Source organism: Ascaphus truei, chromosome 4 (assembly GCF_040206685.1).
Source record: "Ascaphus truei isolate aAscTru1 chromosome 4, aAscTru1.hap1, whole genome shotgun sequence".
Classification (NCBI taxonomy): domain Eukaryota; kingdom Metazoa; phylum Chordata; class Amphibia; order Anura; family Ascaphidae; genus Ascaphus; species Ascaphus truei.
Genome location: NC_134486.1, coordinates 22,316,507 through 22,337,879, shown reverse-complemented (window position 1 = coordinate 22,337,879; position 21,373 = coordinate 22,316,507). Strand labels below are relative to the sequence as shown.

Genomic DNA, 21,373 nt, shown 5'->3' with positions numbered 1-21,373 from the left:
TGGAGGTGGAGAAGGGGAGAAGCGAGATAGAGAGAATGAGATGAGGTGATGGTCAGAGAGAGGAAAAGGGGAAATGGAGAAATCGGAGAGAGAAGTTTTTTTTAGTGAAAACCAGGTCTAAGTAGTGGCCATCCTTGTGGGTGCTGGCTGAGTCCACTGTTGAAGGCCAAAAGAAGAGGTTAGAGAAAGAAAGCGGGAAGCCCAAGGGAGAGAGGGGTCATCAATGTGGCAATTGAAGTCCCCAAGGAGAAGAACAGGGGAGTCTGAGGAGAGAAAGAAAGAGAGCCAGGATTCAAAGTGAGAGAGAAAGGCAGAAGGGGGATAAGAAGAGGTAGGTGGGCGATAGATGACCGCCACGTGGACAGGGAGGGGAGAGAAGATCTGGACTGTGTGAACCTCAAAGGAGGGAAAAGCAAGAGATGGAGGAATAGGAAGAGTTCGGTAACGGCAGAGAGAGGAGAGCAGGAGCCCCACGCCTCCACCCCTGCCATCAGGGCGCGGAGTGTGGGAGAAGGAAAGTCCACCGTAGGAGAGGGCAGCTTCCAGAGCAGAGTCAGACTGAGTGAGCCAGGTCTCAGTTATAGCAAAGAGAAGCAGCGAGTGAGAGAGAAAGAAGTCATGCACAGAGAGGAACTTGTTAGAGAGGGAACGAGCATTCCAAAGGGAACAGGAGAAAGGGAGAGAGGAGGGAGGGTGGCAGGGGATGGGTATGAGGTTGGAGAGGTTAACACCTGAAGGAGTAGAAGTTGCATGTGGGAGGCGAGGACGAGAGCAAGTAGAAATAAGGCAGGGACCAGGATTGGGAGAGATATCCCCAGAAGCAAGGAGGAGAAGCATGGAAAGAAAGAGAATGTGTGAGGATGATTTATAGGGGTGTGTTTTAGTGCAGGGTGTATAGCTGTGTGGTGTCAGAGGGCACAGGTAAGAAAGGAAATCATGTGAACTGAGAAGTGGGGAAGAAAGGAGAGATGGAAATATATGAATAGAGTTAGAGACATAAGGAGACTGGTGGAAGGAAGTGCATAAATTGAAAATAAGTGAGGTTACAGCAAATATAAAAAATAAAGGTGGCATCACAGTAATAGTTAAGTGTTGAGATGTGCAGTCTGGGATAGATGATATCCTCTTTTCCAACATTGATCAAATGCAGGAATCAGAAGCAGTCGGTGTTGTCCACTTTTCCACTTCTTTTTGAACTTCCTTTTTAAAGTTCAAATCTACTTGAAACATTTCTACTTAAAAGCATATCTGCTTAGCATGCTGCAGTGCTACTTACACTGGCCCCCAAGGCCACTTACACTGAATGTACGCCTCTTACATGAACTTCAGCTGTGTATACATTATTCCAGGAAATGCACATTTAGACAAAACATATATTTGACCATGTCCTAGCTTTTGCACTGAAATACTCCATATGATTCAAGCAGATTCTACATGAACTTATGGATAGAAGCCTGGTATGATGATGGATGCACCATTTGGTCTATTTGACATCCAATCTAAAATGCTATAGCCATGGCTGGTCCAGACTATCGTTCTGCCCTCCTGTCACGTAAGTCCTAGTAGCTACAGGCAGTGACAGGCTATCATGTGGAGGCGCTGCTGAGATGCAGCAACAGGGCAGGCTTTTAGAGACTTTGCAGCTGGCAGCAGTAAAAGAGGCCGGGGTCCTGATGCTCCACCAGGGACCCTGGGCACCCATCCCCATTAAGGAAAGGGGGGACTACTCTCTGACGGGAAATCCATGGAGGGGGTTGCCTAGACCCTTACCAAGGACAGACTGTGTTGGGGCGCACCCTGAGGGCATGTTACCAGGGAGCATGAAGACCCTTCATCTTGTTCAAGACAGGGACGGGCTCTTTCAGTAGTAGGCTTGGGACCCTGTGTACCTGTGCACGATGAACTGTGCTAGTTGGGGCGCACCCTGAGGGTATGTTACCGTGTACCCTTCATTCCAAATCAGACAGTGGTTGGGGTGCACCCCAACGGGAAATCCGGGGAGTGTGTACCCTTCAAGCTGCTAATCAAGAAAAGACGGGGGCCAGGAATCCTTTCAGTTTTTGCTGGGGACCCTGGGTACCTGTAATCGTGTTATGGGGGCGCACCCTGTGGGAAAGCATCCAGGGAGCATGAACCCCGCATCTTGTTCAAAATAGGGACAGGCCCCTTTCAGTTGGAGCTGTGGGAACCATTGCTATGTACTGTTCTAAAATGTAAAGTGTGAGGAACGGGCCCCTGAGGCGTCACCAGGGACCCTGTGTACCACTATAGCAATGGACTTTGCTGGGCACTCTAAAATGGAGTGCATAGCATGTACTGCACAACCATGACGGCGTTCCCGCCGGAAACCACGGGACCACATGGGTTTTGCAAAATCCAGCTGCAAGTTTTGCAAAGACAGTTGCATCCTGTTCAGTGGCAAAACACTGATCCCTCACTGTGACTGGCTCAGCTGGAGCCTGGTAACTCCTTGTTCCACCCTTCTCCTGCTCTGTGTTCCACCTAGGGTAGGAGCAGCCGCCAAGCACCAATCCAGGACTTTGTTTTGGCTATGGGAGGAGTTTGCCACACCCAGCGGAGCTGTGAGAGAGAGTGGAGCTGCCTGCTAATAATCTACCTCAATTACTATATCTACCTCAGTGCAAGAACCATGTCAGAGCTAGAACTGACCAACTACTCTCTGCCAGGAGGCTATTTGGTCGTCACCATCTATGGGCGACACAACTTGCGGTCCGTCTGCCCCGATTGTCGGGTTCCTGGGGGCGATGCAATCCCTACTGCGTGGTGCCCGCACTGCGGGACACTGTACATGAGGCCTGCCAGCCCTGTTGCATCGTTAGCTGCTTTTCAACCAATAGACCGGGCCTCCACACCAGCCGGTGTGGCCCCTGTGGTCTATCCGATGCCTGTGCCTCTGTAAGCCTATGATCAGGCTCTATGGTTGTTGAATGTGGTCGGCACAAATCTCTACCTCTAAGGGCCACCTGTGGGCCCGTGTACCTGGATACCTGTTCGACCAAGCCGGGGGCGGTATTTGGGGGGAGAGGGGAAGCAGTGCTACAATGCTATAACCAAGTCAGTACAGTCTCAATACTAGCAATTGAGTTGAATCACATAAAATAAGACTTTTGTTGCATGTGTCGTGGTTGCTCAGGAAATCTGTCTGTGATGGAAAGCCCTGTACTAGGCCAATGTGAAATATAACCGTGTAATTACTTTTACAGATCTATTTATTTGGGATGGATGCATAACACGCCATGATCTGTGAGGTTCAAGCTGATTGTCATGGAGTGCGAAGCCAAATTAAAATGTATTATGTATCATGAAAATACTATGGGTCGCCTAATGTATTTCCAAGTGCTCATATATTTTAATTACAATGTTTTTCTCTTTTACATCATGCTACTCACAGCAGTACTCAGTCATCATTCAATTCTCACCTCTAAAAACCCGAAATTAGCATCACCATGGCGTCTTTATGAGTCTTTCACTGTTATGAAGGCATGCTGAAAAAAGCCCTTCACTGCTTGAAGGAGCAGCAAAGTAATGGGGTTAAGCTATCCAATGGATGCCCTGTAAGCTTTTCCGTAAGTTACTGGGCAAAGCCATATATAATAGGGTTAATTAATACATGCACAGCTTAGGCAAGGGAATACTTGACAAGAACATAGTGCATAGAACAGGCAATTGTAGCGGTAGGAGCAGCTCTTGGGTAATTGCACTGCTTTTAAAGTGTGGGAACAACAGCAGGTTCAAATTCAGATGTCAGTTCTCCTTGTGACTTTGGGCAAATCCCCTCGGGCCATATTTGCTAAGCAATAAGACACCCTCCAGGATATTCAGTTGATGCAGTGACTGATAGTGCCTTAACAATTGTACATAAAGCACTACAGACTCTGTCAGTGTTACATACAAAGTGAACTTAAAGTGATTTGTTACTGGCGCTAACCACACCCAATCTGTGATAAAATAGTGCACAAAATTAAAATTCAAAATAAAATGTGTCAAGGTGATCACTGATCAAATTCTCAACCTTCCAGGAATGTGTACAGATTCCTTTCAATAGTAGCTTGTCCGGGATGGGAAGGGAGCGAAGATAGCAGGGATACACCATGGAAAATAAAAAATAAATGCATACAATAGTGTAATAAGTTCTTTTCAATCTGGATAAAACATGTATGTCTTGGCTCTATAGCAATGCCTACTTACAGCAGGTCAAAAGGTAAAAAGCATTGATCTACACAGCAGGTAGAAAGGTGTCAGGATCTTCAGGAACAACAGCCCAGGTTTACAGCATAAGAAATCAGCACCTCAGCTCAGACGTCAGTAGATGTGAGTGGATCAGAGACATGCAAAAGAAAGGCAGACCATAGTGTCGATCGTGCATAAAATTTATATAAACAAACAACAAATTTTAGGAATTGTACTCACATTGTGTACATAATCATAGTTCACATAAGGCTTTACTTGAGGCAAATGGAGTGCTGGTTCAGTGTGGAGCAGCTCACCGGGGATCTTCTCCTTAGATTCACAACAGACCGGGTGGGAGATGGCGTCTGACGTGACATCCGCTGTTGGGGTGACGGCATCCGGTCTTGGAGGCAAACCGTGGGGGAACTCAGCAACTCTGAAGCCTTCAGTAGAAAGAGCAGCTGCAGCAATGAAAGTGGCTCTACGCGTTTCGTCGTACTAGACAACTTCCTCAGGAGCAATGAATAATTCTCAAATGAGTTGTGGGTTTATATGTACTAAACAATTGAACAAATAAGCAATTAACCAATTTAATATACAGTAACAATTATATAATTGAAAATTTAAAAGATACACTGGTTCTCCAATAAATAGGTACATAACTCAGTGTTCAGAAACGGCGCAGTGTTAATACAAATAGGCATTTAAAACAACATCTAAGTAAATAAAATATCTAAGTAAATAAAATTCAGGATCTAATCATGATGATATTCTAGGTATTTATAGGGAGCCATAACTGATTGGTTCTTATGTACTCACAGAGCAAAAACGAGGGAGAGAGAGGGGAGAAGAATATAAGAGTGAATTAGTAACATATTAGTAACATATTAAGATTGATTAAAATATACACTTATATGTATCAAAAGTAATAAAAATATAAATATACATAAAATATATATAAATATAAAAAAACCTTTGTTCATTTAGTAAGTGACGCAATATTGATAATAAAAGGCACCTGACATATAGCTAATGTCAGTGGGAGAGGTCGCAGAAAGGATATACAGAGATAAGGGGCCCGAACAGACCGTGCATTAGATAAGAAATGGGATAATCTCAAATTCTGCATTAAGCCCATTTGGCATTAATGTTTTTAATTTGTGTATCCAATACATCTCACGTCTGCTCAGATCTACATCTCTGCTGCGACCCCTCCAGTGTTGTCGCACATGCTCAATGGCAGTGAATTTTAGTCCTTTAGTATTGGAATTGTGGTACTTAGCAAAATGTTTGGACACACTATGCGTTAGTATGCTTCTCCTAATATTGCTGAGGTGTTCTACAATACGTGTTCTGATGGCTCTTTTAGTTTTTCCCACTTATTGTAGTCCACAGGGGCATTCTAATAGGTATATGACATAGTCACTATAACAATTCATATATTGCTTTATTTTAAAGTGTTCTTTGGTTACATTACACATAAAGTTCTTTTTGTCTGTCTGTTTATGTTCACATGCCTTGCACATTGTGCAACCAAAGAAGCCCTCCAGATTCTGAAGCCATCCTTTATTTGTTGTTTCTATCTTTTTTAGAGCACTTGGAGCGACAATACTCTTCAGATTTTGTTTGATTTTGATTTTGTGATTTTTTTAAAAAAAAATTTGGGTTCTCTGGGAGTGTGCTATTTAAAATTGGGTCACTCTTTAAAACATGCCAATGTTTTCGAATAATTTTACCAATATTACTGGCATCTTTATTGTAAGTTGTCAGAAAAGCTGTGTCAAATACATTGTTTTTTACTAATGGTGTTATTTCTTTTTTAGGTTCCAATAAATCTTTTCTATCCAGGTTTTTCGCTTTATTGAACGCAGTGTCTAAAATTTCTTTCTTATAGTTCTTTTGTTTAAAGCGTGACTCCAAAGTTTTGCACTGTTCTTCAAATACAGTTTCTTCCGTGCAATTCCTACGCATTCTTCTAAATTGACTATAGGGGACATTATCCATCCACTGGTGATGATGGCAACAAAGACAGTGGCAGAACAAAGTGTTACTTTAGGAGGAATTATTATAAACAGATTGCCCAGCAGATGTCCATATGTCCGGGACCGAGGTAGACATTCTGCCCCCAGAGAAGGGGGCTTGGTTAGGTATGCTAAGCGGCTCAGGTGTGATGTTAGTGCATGACCCTTGGCATAACATGTAGCCCCTTGCCCGGCTGCAGGAACTGTTGGCAACTCTGCCATAGAGAGGAGATTTGGTTCCCACGCTGAGATTGGCTGCACATAGTACAGATAGTCTTGGAATAGTTTTAAAAGTCCATGCAGTCAGTGGGGACGGTAGATTCATCTAAGAAACATTGTGCGGTACAAAGACTATTCCATCGTAACTAAGGATTGTACCCCACTTCAAGAGTTCAATAGAACTAAGGATTTGTGAACGAATCCTGCAAGGGCAGAATGAAAAGATTACTTTCGACGGAGAAACAGGGGTTGCATGCAGCGCCCCTAGCCAAGGACTGTCTCACGGCTCTATTTGCGCACCAACCCCGCTGCTGGGAATTGGTGCCTGGAGACTTTATTTTTGTGAAGTTCGTTCCGTGGACATTTTATTTCGTTTTGCCCAATTCCAGTAAGTGTTTATTCGTGTTATTTTGTAAATCAAGCTGTGTGTGTTTCTCGTGTAAATAAATCACAATTTATTTTATCTCACGTTTTGCTCAATCAAAGGATCCGGGTATTTTTTTCTTAAAAGCATTGGTCTCCCGTGACAACCCCCTACAATCGGGGTATGCACCCTCCAGAAATCTGGGACTAATGCAGTGAATCTCCCAGAGGGGGGTAGGAACATGTAAACCAAAACAAGGGCTCCAGCACACACTGATTAATCTCTATTGATCAGTGTGTGCTGGAGCCCATGTTTTGGTTTATATGATCTTCAGTGGGGTTGTTTGGGCCCACTTTGTTCCGTTTGCACCCTGTACTTCATGATTTTTTATTCATTATTTAGAGTGCTATCTATAATTGTTTATACGGGGTAGGAACATGTGTTATATTAAAAAAAAAAAAAAAATCCCATTTCCATGTATACGGTCTTGTTCAGCATGGGGATAATGACACTATGTTACGCCGGTGCTGCCCGCAGACCAGACCCATCCCCTGAGCTGAAGGGGGAAGTGGTAATACACGCACCCGCAGCAAAGGGAGCGTGTCCGGAGTGTGGTATGAAGCGTTGCCAGGCCAGGTGTAGTAAGGTAGACAATACTTGCCGGTACCGGTTGTAGAGATAGAGTGATGAATGCCTTGCCGAGGTCAAGGAGTGGAGAGTGGAGATAGGTCGTAGTCCAAGCAGTGTTCAAGGGGTCACCAGAGTGAGCGTTGTCCAAGGGGTGCCGAGATCGAGAGCCAGAGGGGGTAGTCGTACAAGCCGCGTCAGAACCTGTGAAAACACTGAGAGAATCCAGAAGTACTTCCATACAGAGACTATGTCGAGCGACGAGTGATGGGAAGCATAGGCATAATAAAGCTGGGCAGGCCAATGGGAAAAGGGGGCAGGCCTGGAGGACTGCAAGGAGTCTTCCCTGATAGGAGGGAGGTGTTACAGCCCAGCTGAGTGTAATCCTTGATTTGCATGGAACTGTGTGATGCTTGGGGGCGACGCCTCACTGCAGGAGCAGTGGTTAAAAGTGCTCTGTTAGGCGTGTGCTCTGTAAGCTGGGAATGCATCCACATAATGTCTGGGGCTGGCGTGCGTGTAGGTGTGCGTGCAGGAGGGTGTGGGCGCGCCCGGCGCTGAGCAGAGGAATCGCCGAGGGGAGTGATCCCGCGACGGCGGCAGGGGCGAGGAGCCGTGGAGGCCGGTAAGGCAGGATTGTTTTGTGTGTCCAGGGGCTCCCTGCAGAGAGGGAGTGCTCTGTGTTGGAAGCGAGGAGAACGCCGATTCCTGACAGCACCCCCTCTTCAGGAACGGCCTCAGGACGGTCCAAGAACGGTTTCTCTGGAAACTTTTTCCTGAAGGACTTAAGAAGGGCCGGGGCATGAATGTCCTTTGAAGGTACCCAGGATCTCTCTTCAGGGCCAAAACCCTTCCACTGCACCAAGAACTGGAGCTGACCCCTGGATAGGCGAGAATCCAAAAGAGAGTGAACTTCGTATTCCTTGTTATTTTGTACAGTAATGGGATCCGGTTTACGAGTCTGATCCAGAAAGAAGTGACTGGAGATGAATGGTTTTAAGAGGGACACATGAAAGACATTGGGAATCTTCATACTGGGTGGTAGTTGGAGCCAGAATGCCACAGGATTGATTTGTTCACAAATAGGGAAGGGTCCCAGGAACTTAGGTGCCAGTTTAGGAGATGGTACCTTGAGGTGGATATTCCTAGAGGAGAACCATACCAAAACCCCTGGTTTGTAACTGGGCGCGAACTACGACGACGATCGGCCTGTAGTTTCGATCTGCGGGAGGAGTTGAGACGGGTAGACTGAATCCTGGACCATGCGGTTTGGAGGGAAGAAATGCGTTCATCTACGGCTGGTACTCCAGAAGGAATGTTGGGGATGGGAAGACAGGGAGGGTGGAACCCATAATTTATAAAGAAGGGTGACTCCCGGGTGGACTCGTTTTTTGCAGAATTGACGGCATACTCTGTCCAAGAGAGGAGTTGAGCCCAATCATCCTGGAAATCGGATATAAAACATCTCAGGTACTTCTCCAGGGATTGATTGATTCTCTCCGTTTGTCCATTGGACTGAGGATGATAGGCGGAAAAGAAGGAAGAAGAGATGCCCAATCTCTTCGTGAAAGCTCTCCAAAATTTGGATACGAACTGAGAACCTCTGTCAGAAACAATGGACGAAGGGATCCCATGAATCCGGAAAATCTGCTCCGTAAAGATATCAGCAAGGGCGGGGGAGGTGGGTAATCCTTTAAGTGGAATGAAATGGGACATCTTCGAGAACCTGTCCACGACCACCAAGATAGTGTTCATTCCTCTGGACTTGGGCAACTCAACGATGAAGTCCATAGAAATGTGGGACCAGGGGCGATCGGGAACTGGAAGGGGTAACAAAAACCCTGAGGCTTTTGACGGAGAGTCTTGCTTTGAGCGCACGTGGGGCATGCGCGGGTAAACTCCAGAATATCTTGAGACATCCTTAGCCACCAGAAATTCAGACGAAAGAGATCAGTAGTCTTCTTAAAACCTGGATGACCTGCAGATTTAGAGGAGTGACCCCAAGACAGGACCTCTGGAACAAATTTGGATGGTACAAAGAGTTTGTTGTCGGGAACGACCAAGTCCTTGGGAATGCGTCTCTGGGAGTGCAAAATCTTGTCAAGATTTTTGAACATAGACGTGGCGAGAATCCTCTCATGTGGAAGAATAGTCTCCAACGATTCCTCTGGCCTCTCTTCAGAAGAATGTATTCGGGAGAGTGCGTCTGCCTTTACGTTCTTGGTCCCGGGTATATAGGACAAGTGAAAATCGAATCAAGAAAAAAACAGAGCCCAACGAGCCTGTCGTGGACCAAGGCATCGAGCGTTCTCTATGTAAAGAAGGTTCTTGTGGTCCGTGAGAATAGTAAACGGCTCTTTTGACCCCTCCAGCAGGTGTCTCCACTCTTGAAGAGCCATCTTCACGGCCAGAAGTTCCCTGTTACCCACGTCATAGTTCCTCTCGGCAGACGAGAATTTCTTGGAAAAATATGCACAGGGATGTAACTTATCTTGGGGCGTGGGTCTCTGGGAGAGAACGGCACCAGCGCCGCAATCAGAAGCGTCGACCTCCAGGATGAAGGGAAGTTCGATGTTGGGATGACGGAGAATAGGTGCGGATATAAAGGCTTCCTTGAGTGTCTCGAAGGCGGAGATGGCCTCGGATGACCAAGCAGAAGGATCAGCTCCTTTTTTGGTGAGCGCAGTGAGGGGTGCCACAATGGTGGAAAAACTCCGTATAAACTTACGATAGTAATTAGCGAACCCTAAAAAACGTTGTATGGCCTTGAGAGAATTGGGTCTTGGCCATTCAGTGACTGCTTGAAGTTTACCGGAGTCCATCATAAACCCCTCATCGGAAATGATATACCCCTGGAACGGAGTAGAGGTCGTATGAAAGGTGCACTTCTCCAGTTTGGCGTACAAATGGTGTTCACGGAGACGGGAAAGGACGTAGGAGGTGTGGCGTATATGGTCCTGGAGATCTTTGGAAAAAATCAGGATATCATCCAAGTATACAATAACAAGAATATTGAGTACCTTACGAAAGACGTCGTTGATGAAATCCTAGAAGACAGCGGGAGCATTACATAAGCCGAAAGGCATTACCAGATATTCGTAGTGTCCACTACGTGTGTTGAAAGCCGTCTTCCATTCATCCCCCTTCCTGATGCACACCAGGTTATAGGCACCACGCAGATCCAACTTGGAAAAAATCTTGGCCCCCTGTAATTTATCGAACAGTTCGGTAATAAGGGGAAGGGGGTAACGATTTGTAATAATTATCTGGTTTAAACCCCTGTAGTCGATGCAAGGCCTCAATGACCTGTCCTTTTTCTTGACGAAAAAAAACCCAGCCCCTGCTGGGGAATTGGAGTGACGAATAAAGCCTTTCTTGAAATTCTCCTGGATATATTCATCCATAGCGTGAGATTCTGGTAACGACAAGGGGTAGGTCTTGGACATGGGTAGGGAGTAACCAGGAACTAGATCGATTGGACAATCGTAAATCCTGTGTGGCGGCAAGAGGTCTGACTGTACCTTATTGAAAACGTCCCGGAATTGATGGTAAACGGAAGTTAGAATAACTTCGGGAACAGAGGTATTGGCCAGCAGTTGATGAGTCTCGTCTGACCTCGACCTCCAGGAAATGGGAGCGGAGGCAGTCCAGTCAATGAGAGGATTGTTAAGCTGTAGCCAAGGAAGACCAAGGGTGATGGGTATTCCAGGAGCTTGAATGGCATCGAGAACTAAGGTCTCCTCGTGCAGATGTGAAGACAGAAGCAAGGGAGCCGTCTCTAAGGAGATGTGGGCCGGGGTAAGAGGACGTCCATCGATACCGACGAGTGCGATGGGAACCTTCTTTCTCACTAGTGGTATACGGTTTACCCTGGCGAATTCAAGATCCACGAAGTTTCCTCCAGCTCCTGAGTCAATGAAAGTGGCGGTAGAAGTCTTGAACTTATCGCCTGAAAGGAAGACTGGAAATATAAGTTTCTTAGGGAGTTCATTTTTTTGAAGGGGACGTGGAGACATTACACCCAGAGAGAGCCCCTCTGTACTCACTGGGTGTTCCCATTTCCCGGACACAGTGGACACTCCCGAACCAGATGTTCCATGGATCCGTAGTAGAAACACAATCCCCCGGCATGGTGGAACTGCCGTATCATTGTGCGGATGCGTTGTACCCCCATTTGCATTGGTTCTGGCAACTCCAGTGCAGGACGAAGAGGTGTGGTAGTACTTGGGGGAGCAGGAGTGCTGCTGAGAGTACTGGGGAACGGAACTTGAAAGTTATAGAAGCGAGTGCGCTGACGCTCTGAGCGGCGTACCTGGATGCGTTGATCCACTCGGATGGCCAAATCAATCAGGACCTCCAGTTGATCCGGCCTGGATTGGCGAGGGAGTTGTCCTTGATGGGATCTGCCAGGCCTTGCCAGAATACGAGAGCATCTTGTCCCCAGTTAGTCTCGGCTGCTAGAGTCCGGAATTCCACAGCATAATGTGTCACCATCCGCCGTCCCTGAGTGATCTGGAGGAGAGAAACAGATGCCATCTCCCGACGAGCGGGGGAATCGAATACCCGTTGAAACTCGGCTTTAAATGCCGGGTAATCTTGGGTAAGGTCAGCACGTCGCTCCCAAACTGGGGAAGCCCAAGCCAGGGCGCTGCTAGTGAGGATGTTATAAATGTAGGCTACCTTCTTGCGATCAGTATTGTAGAGATGGGGGGCCATTTGAAACTGCACCTCACACTGGTTTAGGAAACCCCTACAATCTTGCGGTTCACCTGCATAAGGCTTGGGGGGAGGAATCCTTACATCTGAGCTGCTAACTGCGCTTGCGGAGTGGGGGCTTACATCTGGCGGGGTCGCGGTCGGTACCCTGTCTGAGAGTACTGCGACCTGGCGTGTAAGTGCCACAATTTGATCCGCCATGGCCTGGTTTTGCTGAAGCAGATTAGAGAGAAACTGCTGTAGTTCGGTCTGGTCTGCGTCTTGTGGGCTCGACATAATGTTACGCCGGTGCTGCCCGCAGACCAGACCCGTCCCCTGAGCTGAAGGGGGAAGTGGTAATACACCCACCTGCCGCGAAGGGCGCGTGTCCGGAGTGTGGTATGAAGCGTTGCCAGGCCAGGTGTAGTAAGGTAGACAATACTTGCCGGTACCGGTTGTAGAGATAGAGTGATGAATGCCTTGCCGAGGTCAGGGAGTGAAGAGTGGAGATAGGTCGTAGTCCAAGCCGTGTTCAAGGGGTTACCAGAGTGAGCGTTGTCCAAGGGGTGCCAAGATCGAGAGCCAGAGGGGGTAGTCATACAAGCCGCGTCAGAACCGGTGAAAACACTGAGAGAATCCAGAAGTACTTCCATACAGAGACTATGTCGAGCGGTGAGTGATGGGAAGCACAGGCATAATAAAGCTGGGCAGGCCAATGGGAAAAGGGGGCAGGCCTGGAGGACTGCAAGGAGTCTTCCCTGATAGGAGGGAGGTGTTACAGCCCAGCTGAGTGTAATCCTTGATTTGCATGGAACTGTGTGATGCTTGGGGGCGACGCCTCGCTGCAGGAGCAGTGGTTAAAAGTGCTCTGTTAGGCGTGTGCTCTGTAAGCTGGGAATGCATGCACATAACGTCTGGGGCTGGCGTGCGTGCAGGAGGGCGTGGGCGCGCCCGGCGCTGAGCAGAGGAATCGCCGAGGGGAGTGATCCCGCGACGGCGGCAGGGGCGAGGAGCCGTGGAGGCCGGTAAGGCAGGATTGTTTTGTGTGTCCAGGGGCTCCCTGCGGAGAGGGAGTGCTCTGTGTGGGAAGCGAGGAGAACGCCGATTCCTGACACACTACAACTGCCCCCACTGCCTTTTGCAGGGTCTCATCTTCATGCCTCCAGATGACCTATACTCGACCTCTAGTATACCTCTACTCATATTGCAGCCATGCTCTTCATTAGAGAGACGTGAGATCCCACTTTCTCACAACTCATTTTCCTTCTGAGATATAGTGAATTATTTCTATCATGCTTCCAATATATCCTCCGTCTTTATTTTATTCCCATAGCCACTTTCCCCTTTATCGCTTATCCTGCTATCTTCCTAACAGGAACTGCAGATCATTATCAGGAAATGATTCAGAATGTGGGAGCACTAGGAAATACATCAATCACTAATGCAGGATATCCCCCCATCCTCTGGCAGAAACTGCCATTAACTTAAGTCGTCGGATCAGGGTGCAATATCCCACATCGTGGCTTAGTGAATCTGCACCTAACATTGTTACATCTCACAGATGACATTCAGAATTCCCTGGAAATACAGTGTGAAAGCTGTAAGTTGTGAGATTCCTAGTTTAATTAAGCTCTCCCTAGAAAATTAAATACAGCTCAACCCCCTTATAACGCTGTGCTTTGGGTCCAAAGAATCACATCGCGTTAGAAATAATGTACAATTGTATGCATTGTACAATAAAGTATTTAAGATACTAATAATTGTGTTGTAAAGTCTTCATAACTACGAAAAATTGGGAGCCACGCTTGCATCGCGTTATAAGCGGATTCGCGTTGTGACGGATCGCGTTATAACGGGGTTGAGCTGTATTATTTTAATAAGAATGGAATAATTTTCCTCTCAAGAGTCGAGGTGTCAGCAAAGTACATAACAGGTTAACAAAGCATGTTATTGTATGCTAGTGCTCTTCAATATTATGCCACATCCCTTACTGGCAGGGTTACCTTTTATTCAATTATTTGTTTGCATTTATTTAGAGGCGCCAACTTAGTAAGGTAAAATAGGAAGTGCATTTTATTTCCACATATATCTTGGGATAAAAACAGTGCCATGAACTGAATCAGCACTTAAACAATAACCGGTAATAATCTCATGTTTAAGATGTGAGAAATTGGATTTTCTGTGGGAGTCTGTACTTTTATATGATTAGATAAACTACAGCTCCATATAAACCAACATTGTAAGCGGATGCAGGTTTGAAATAGTGATTTCTCCCCTCCCACCTGTTGGGTTTACTAAAAGTAATGCCGGGGTTAATAAGAGAGGAGATACTAGCCCAGCCCAGCCCAGCCCAGCCCAGCAGTGAGACAGAGGTGCTGTGTCGCTTAGGGGTGTTATAAAGCAGAGAGGCTGCTGGGTGATCCGGTTCCAGGAGTGCCTGAAGTCAGCATGGCCAGGAGGTGTGGGACCTCGGTGAGTAGAGGTAGGACATGGGCTTCCCCAGGTATAGTGTAGGTCAGCCCCCGCCCCTCTTATTATGTTTGTTAGGGACGTATCCAAGTAGTCAGGATCCTATATTATGGCCCAGGGAGAGAAGCATGTCCCACAGAGAGAGAATGCAGACATATCACAGGGGCCAAGGCTTAAAGATCCGAGGATGTCAGAGGATCTGCCTGGCTATCAGATCCCTATGATTCAGTAGTGAATACACCTATGGAAGTGGCAGGACCACAACAGGGGAGGTCAGTCAGTGTTGCGTATCATTGAGGAAGTGGCCATTCCACAGCAAGGATGTGTAGCGGTCATGTAAAATGCCTACAGTCATCTCTCCTGCTGGCAGCAAGGCCTGGTAAGTGTGGGCATGCCAGCAGTAATCATGGAGGTTTTCCCTCACACCCTGGTGGGGTGCCCTGTGTATGGATGGGACTGGTCACATGCTCTGACTCCATGGTTAGTGATGTCAGAGGTGTGTCAGCCTCAGAAGTTACATAAGGCACAGCACTGTGTCTAATAGTTAGTTGCTGGAAAGTTCTACCTGAAGTCTGAGTTGAGGAAGGAGTTCGGCTAAGAGGAGTAGTTCAAGTTCTGCTAGAGTGTCAGTTATGTTATAGTAACTCCATGGGAGACTGTGTCCAGGGACCTGGCACAGGGCAGTGATTCCTGCGGGAATAGTGAATCCCTCATCTAGGTGACATACCTATCAAAGGGGAGCACGGGCGAGATGATCGGCTAAATACACCCCATTGTGGAGGGCAGCTATGCCCACCGTGACAATAAAGATGGAGCTGATCAGAGAAACCCCTGTGTGTGAGAGTCCAATGATTACACAGGAGGTTGCACCACCGAGGAGTTCCTCACCAGGATCATCCCCATGCGGACGCAGGGACCCTGATGAGGTGGAGGCGCTGCACTGGAACTAGGTGAGACTCAGCACACAACCTCAGCTGCCTGTCTGGACGGGTCCTCCCCACACACCATCATGCGGGAGACTCAGGAGTCCTGTTGCCAACAGGTGCACCACCCGACACTACCACACTGTAATGGGGGCCGGTTAGACCACAGGGGCCAATGTGAGATTGGGTGGGTCAGGCCGGGCCAGAAACACCGTTACAGATGGATAGTGACAAGCAGAGTCTATAACAAGCATGGATCATACATGAAGGGAACTACAGTATCGGACAAGAGGGCCCTGATTTCCATGGGACATTCACACACTCATTGAAGGAAGGAATGTTAGCAGGAGCCATTCCTATACAGAGTATCAGGGAATGTTATCAGGCGCCAATCTTATACAGAGTCTCAGGGAATGTTAACTAGAGTCATTCCTATACAGAGAATGTTAACAGGAGACACACACACAGGGAATGTTACCAAGAGTCATTCCTGTATAATGAGAAAAGTGCTCTCAGAACTATACAGAAGAATTGATTTGTATGTTGGTGAATGAGAAAATGGAAAAGGTACAACAGCCTGTATTAATTAATGATTTAGGAAGATGTTCCCCTGCAAGCAGGGTTGCCACCTTCTACTCAAGGCCAACCCGGAGAATTGTTTTTTAAATGTCGTGCTTACCTTCTTCTGGTGTCCTCCCGGCATCTTCCTCCTACAACTCTTGTCAATATGGCCGCACGGCGTCAAATGGTGCCGCATTGACATGACAATGAGACACTACGTGACCCCAAGATGTCACGCGGCGTAAAGTTGCCATGGCAACGGGGCGCCTTATGACGCCTTGGCATCACGTGAGATCGCGTTGTCATTGCAATGCAGCGAGATGTCCATCATGTGGCGTCTCATTGTCATGACAATGGGCATCACGTGATGCTGTTACGTCACGGAGTGTTCCCGTTGGCATGGCAACGCATCGCCATTTGACGCTGCACGGCTACATTGACAAGAGTTGCAGGGGGAAGATGCCGGGAAGACACCAGAAGATGCGAGGAGACCCCGCCACCCGGAGGTTTACTAAGTAAACCCATAGCCTGGAGATACGTGGCCAAAACCCGTTGTCTCCGTGTGAAACTCGGTGTGGTGGCAACCCTGTCTGCAAGGGAATCTATAATGAAAGAGTTCTGTTGTACCAACCAAAAGCTTCTGGTGCCCTACTTGTCATCGCCCAGCCTACCACAACAGTCCCTGAGATAAGGTCCCTGAGATAAGGCTGCGTTGGTCATCACACCACTACACTGATATGTCCTCCTTAGGGAGCCGGACGAGGAGAGTTACAATACGAATGGTTACTTAGGAATGGTGATAGTTTGTAACATTAATAGAATTAGAGTCTCTGTGTGTGGGAGAAGAATTGACTCACAAAGATATAATAATTATTCATTGCATGGTGCTGACAGTGTATGCAGCGCTGTACGCAGAATTTTTGCAGGCACCGGTCCCTGCACTGTAGAGCTTACCATCAATTTTTTGGGTGTTAGAGACAATGGGAGATAAAGCGAATTGCCCAAGGTCACAAGGAGCTGACACCAGGGATTGAACCAGACTCCATGTTATTGTTTTCATAGTCCGTGCCTTTGCTCACTGAGCCGCTCCTTCAGAGCTGCACAATGCTGCACAATGCTGCACAATGCTGCACAATGCTGCACAACGCTGCACAATGCTGCACAACGCAACTTCCCTAGCTTCTACTTTTGATACCCCCAAATTGCGAGCTGATGCATATTAGGCAGAAATTGATACACTGGCTTTTAGGCCACAAGTGAAAATGAGCCTCTCTGCATGAATTTTGCCCCCAAATGTACTTAGCACCTAGATTCCCATGTGAGTCATACAGGTTTATGTAAAAGAAGGAGAGAACTACAGATGGTAGGTGTGGAGCAGGACTAATGATCACTTCCTTTATTCTATTCTGATGCTTTTCAGAGTAGGAAGCAAGAGAGCATCATCACAATGTTGTCATTTAGGAATACTTTATAGTATGATTTCCTTTTTGGTTTTGCCATTCAGTAGCTGAATAAACTGTAAAGAGTCAATTATCACAAAACTGTTAACATGTCATTAATTCCTAATGCATAGAATAGCAGTGCACACTAGTTAATAATGCAGTAATGACTTAAGAGAATAGTGAATCTACCCCTAACATATTGAACGCGCTTGAAATCTTTATTGCATTAAGTTTTTGTGCCCAATTTTTGACAATGTACAGAGTCTACATGTCAAATTCTAGAGAATACAACATGTAAAATAGGTATCAGAAGAAAAAAATCCTATTCCATGAACCTTTTAGGTTATCTGCTATGCTATGATTTGCTCTGCTATTCAGGTGTAGGAGTCGTGTCAATCTAATACTATTATAATAGTATTTGTTGTGTCGATTGATCTTTGATTTAGATTAAAATAACCTTTTTGCATAAATGTAATAGTTTATTCATTTGTTGAGTGCCGGTCTACTGGTTGGAGATGTAAACTATGTAGAGATAAGTGCAAATGTAACAAAGACGACAGTGAATTCAGGTATACTTTTCATATCAACGTCTTTATATTGTCTTGAGAACAACATCTGTTAACCATAAAACATTGTGTGGCTGTTCAAGTTGACAGTTGTAAAACGTGAGTATTGTACCAGACCTTCCTGCAATGTGAGAGCTACAATAAAAAGACCTATCCAGACACCACAGGTCTGACTCTAGGGCCGGGTCTCAAACTTATTCCTCCAGGACCACTAACACTCCAGCTTTTATGGCTACCCCTGCTTCAGCACAGGTGGCTCAATCAGTGGCTCAGTTGAAGACTGAGCCACCTGTGCTGAAGCATGGACATCCATTAAAGCTGACCTGTTGGTGGCCATTGAGGACTGAGTTTGAGACCCCTGGTTTAGGTGTTTGTCAATGGCAGTTAACACTGGATCAGGTACAATACCCAGCATTGGTATAAGTGCTGGCAGAGGAGATAAAAGTCTGTCACATTGAGGGGTATACAATAACAATCAAACAGGCAGACAGTCCCTTTAAGAAAACTAAACCATAAAATAAAACACTACTCCCCTTGGGAGACGGGCTACACAGCATGAACCTATTCCTGACTGGCCAGCTAAGCCAGTTACCAGCCCCCAAACACACAACACCATACTATGCAAATGTCAAATGAAAATATAAAGTCCTTATCAGCCAGTTGTTGGGGAACCCTTTCCCAGGTCTCCAGGTAATTAGCTTAGCAGGATTGGAACACCGGTTTCTGGTACATCCGCGTCATCGAGCAGCTTGTTGTCCCTTGTGGCAATCCTTTGTCTTGAGTGAATCACAGGTTTTCCCAGCAGACCCTGCTCCTTGCAGGGTTGGGGAACCAGAGCAACCACGGTCCCTCCTGGTTTGGAAAAGTCTCTCCCTTTGGAAAAACAATCTCCATGTCTATGGCAGCTTCCTAATTTTTAAGTCTCCTGTTCATATTGGAGTGCTGGCTTAATTGACTGCTGAAACTAGCCTCTCCAGGAGGCATTTAACGGCCTGTATGCTGGAAAGCACTAATATATATATAATAAAATGAAAATGCATAAATTTGACAAGTTTCACCAAGGACTTTAAAGATTTTGCATGCCTCAGGTCACATGCTTGTGAGTGACCAAAGGATGTTACACATTAACAAAATTAGACTTGAGCTATGTCTTATGTTAAACCATGATCAGAAAAAATATATTGTTTATATAGTATATAATGTCATACTGTCATAAATTATATGGATTAATATTTTAAATCATTTATAGATTTAGTTCCATCTCACAGTCACAAGCCCGCACGTGATTTTGAGGGAGAAGTGTCTGCGATGGAGACTTCAGAGGCAGAGGCTGAGGAGTAGGAAACATAAAGACAAAAGTCCAATATTAGTGCTTCAGAGATAACATATGGTAAGCAATATGCAACTTTACCCAAAAGTCTTGAAAGTAACGTGTTTTTATAAGAAAAACATACGGAGTTACTTATATAGTGGCTACGAGTCAGAATTTATGTCCATCAATGAGAAACAGACCTTTAGGTCAAGTGGGTAATTATGTGTCCAGAACTATGGCAGTCAGTGGAAGACGTTGTCAGCGATCTCAAAGGTCCCATTGTTAACCATTGATTGACTCAACATTTAGAGCAGCACAAATAAACCCTTGTGGAAAGACTTCTTCTTATATGTATGCTCATATAATAAACAACTTCCAAACTGATAACGATAGCCACGTACTACAAATTCAGCTGTTCGAACCTCCGTTGGCGTAATCCCTATCATGTTGGTTTAGAATACAAAAACATAAAAGAAAATGGTGGTGCACTGCGCATGAAAAATAGAAGAGTTAGACTGCCAAAAATTAAATAAAAATACATTGATTGGGCACAAAGCAAAGAGTAAAATCAAAATGCAAAAAATTAAATAAATCAAATAAAAATACACTGATGTAAGGAATCCGCTCCTGGCTTTGATTCTAGCCTTGCAGACCTCTGCAGTTACAAAGGCTTCCTCTGGCAATCAATGGCACATGTGCTGCCTCTCATTGCAGCTTCTGCCCTGTGCTCCATCATTGGAGGAATGCTCACACACCCTCCCCCTGTAATTGGATCTCCGCCCTTTGGAGCATAATCCTTCTCTGGATGTTACTGTCTCTGCCACAAGCTGCCTGACTTGTCTCCTTGTGTACTAACCTCTCTAATTATCTGTAATGGTTATTTCCCCCCCCCAATCGCAGATAGGGACCATGTGGGTAAATCTACATCTGTTACCAGTGTAGTGCAATACCTGTTAGGCTCACAGGAGGCCTGAGCCTCCGCCACTGTGCAAGGATTCCAGGTGTATAGAATGACCCCTGACACAGGACCCACAAATAGGAAACACATACAATGAAGTGTATATATATATATATATATATATAAATATATGTGTATATATATATATATATATATATATATATATATAACTGTTTACTATATGGGCAAAACAAAAACATCACATCACATAACATCACATCACATATAGCAACACAGCCGTGTCACCCTCTGCCACTAGCTGGCAGCTATAACCTGGCCCCTAACTGGGCTATAACCTTACACCTATACCCAAGTGTCCCAATAGTCCAGCAACCCACCCACTGGGCGTGATGAGCGCCTGTAAGGAAACCGGTATGTAGGGTATAGTTGGTACACTTGTAGAAATACCTGCCCGGGGCTCCTGCACCCTGGTACAGCAACAACAGGAAAGGACACGTCTGCGTCCAACGCTGAATCCGCAGCAATGGCATCCTCTCCCAATCCAGATATCACCACACAGATAGTCTCTATCTTGAGTGATGCAGGTCTGATCCAGACACACTTGTCACACTGCTCCCTCCTTGTCAGAGCACACAGCAGCGTCTGTCTCACTGACTAAGCTACTGCTAAAAGGGTAAAGTCCCAACCTTAGGGCCTTCCCTACACAGCAGCTACACATTTACTGGTGAGTTGGGCCTAGCTGGGGCCTGGGGGTAACCTGGCCTAGTGTAAGAAGCCACTTGCTCCTTACACACTTCCTTCCCCTCCTTTCTCCCAGCTCCAACTCTCACCAACTGCCACTTCTCTCTCCTGTCAACCACTAGCTCCGCCCCCTACTGGCTGCCTGGCATCAGGTGGCCTGTCTGCCACTGTGCATTCTGGGGACTGTAGTCCTCCACAGCCCTCTTTGTCATTGGGGCCGCGTGCGCGATGTGTAATGGCCGCCGCAAATCTCCACTGAGCCTGTGCAACTATGTAATGGCCGCTGCCTAGCCTCCCTGCACCTGCGCGAACGATTGGGGCCC

At 46.3% G+C, this 21,373-nt stretch overlaps 1 long non-coding RNA gene across 1 annotated transcript; it reads right to left on the bottom strand.

Moving 5' to 3' along the window:
• Positions 1 to 19,304: 19,304 nt before the first annotated feature.
• LOC142491906 (uncharacterized) lies at positions 19,305 to 21,129 on the bottom strand. The gene is made up of 2 exons (XR_012800581.1): positions 20,757 to 21,129; positions 19,305 to 19,408 (listed from the first exon to the last, which is right to left on the bottom strand). It is a non-coding gene; the product is annotated as an uncharacterized LOC142491906 (long non-coding RNA).
• Positions 21,130 to 21,373: the final 244 nt, after the last annotated feature.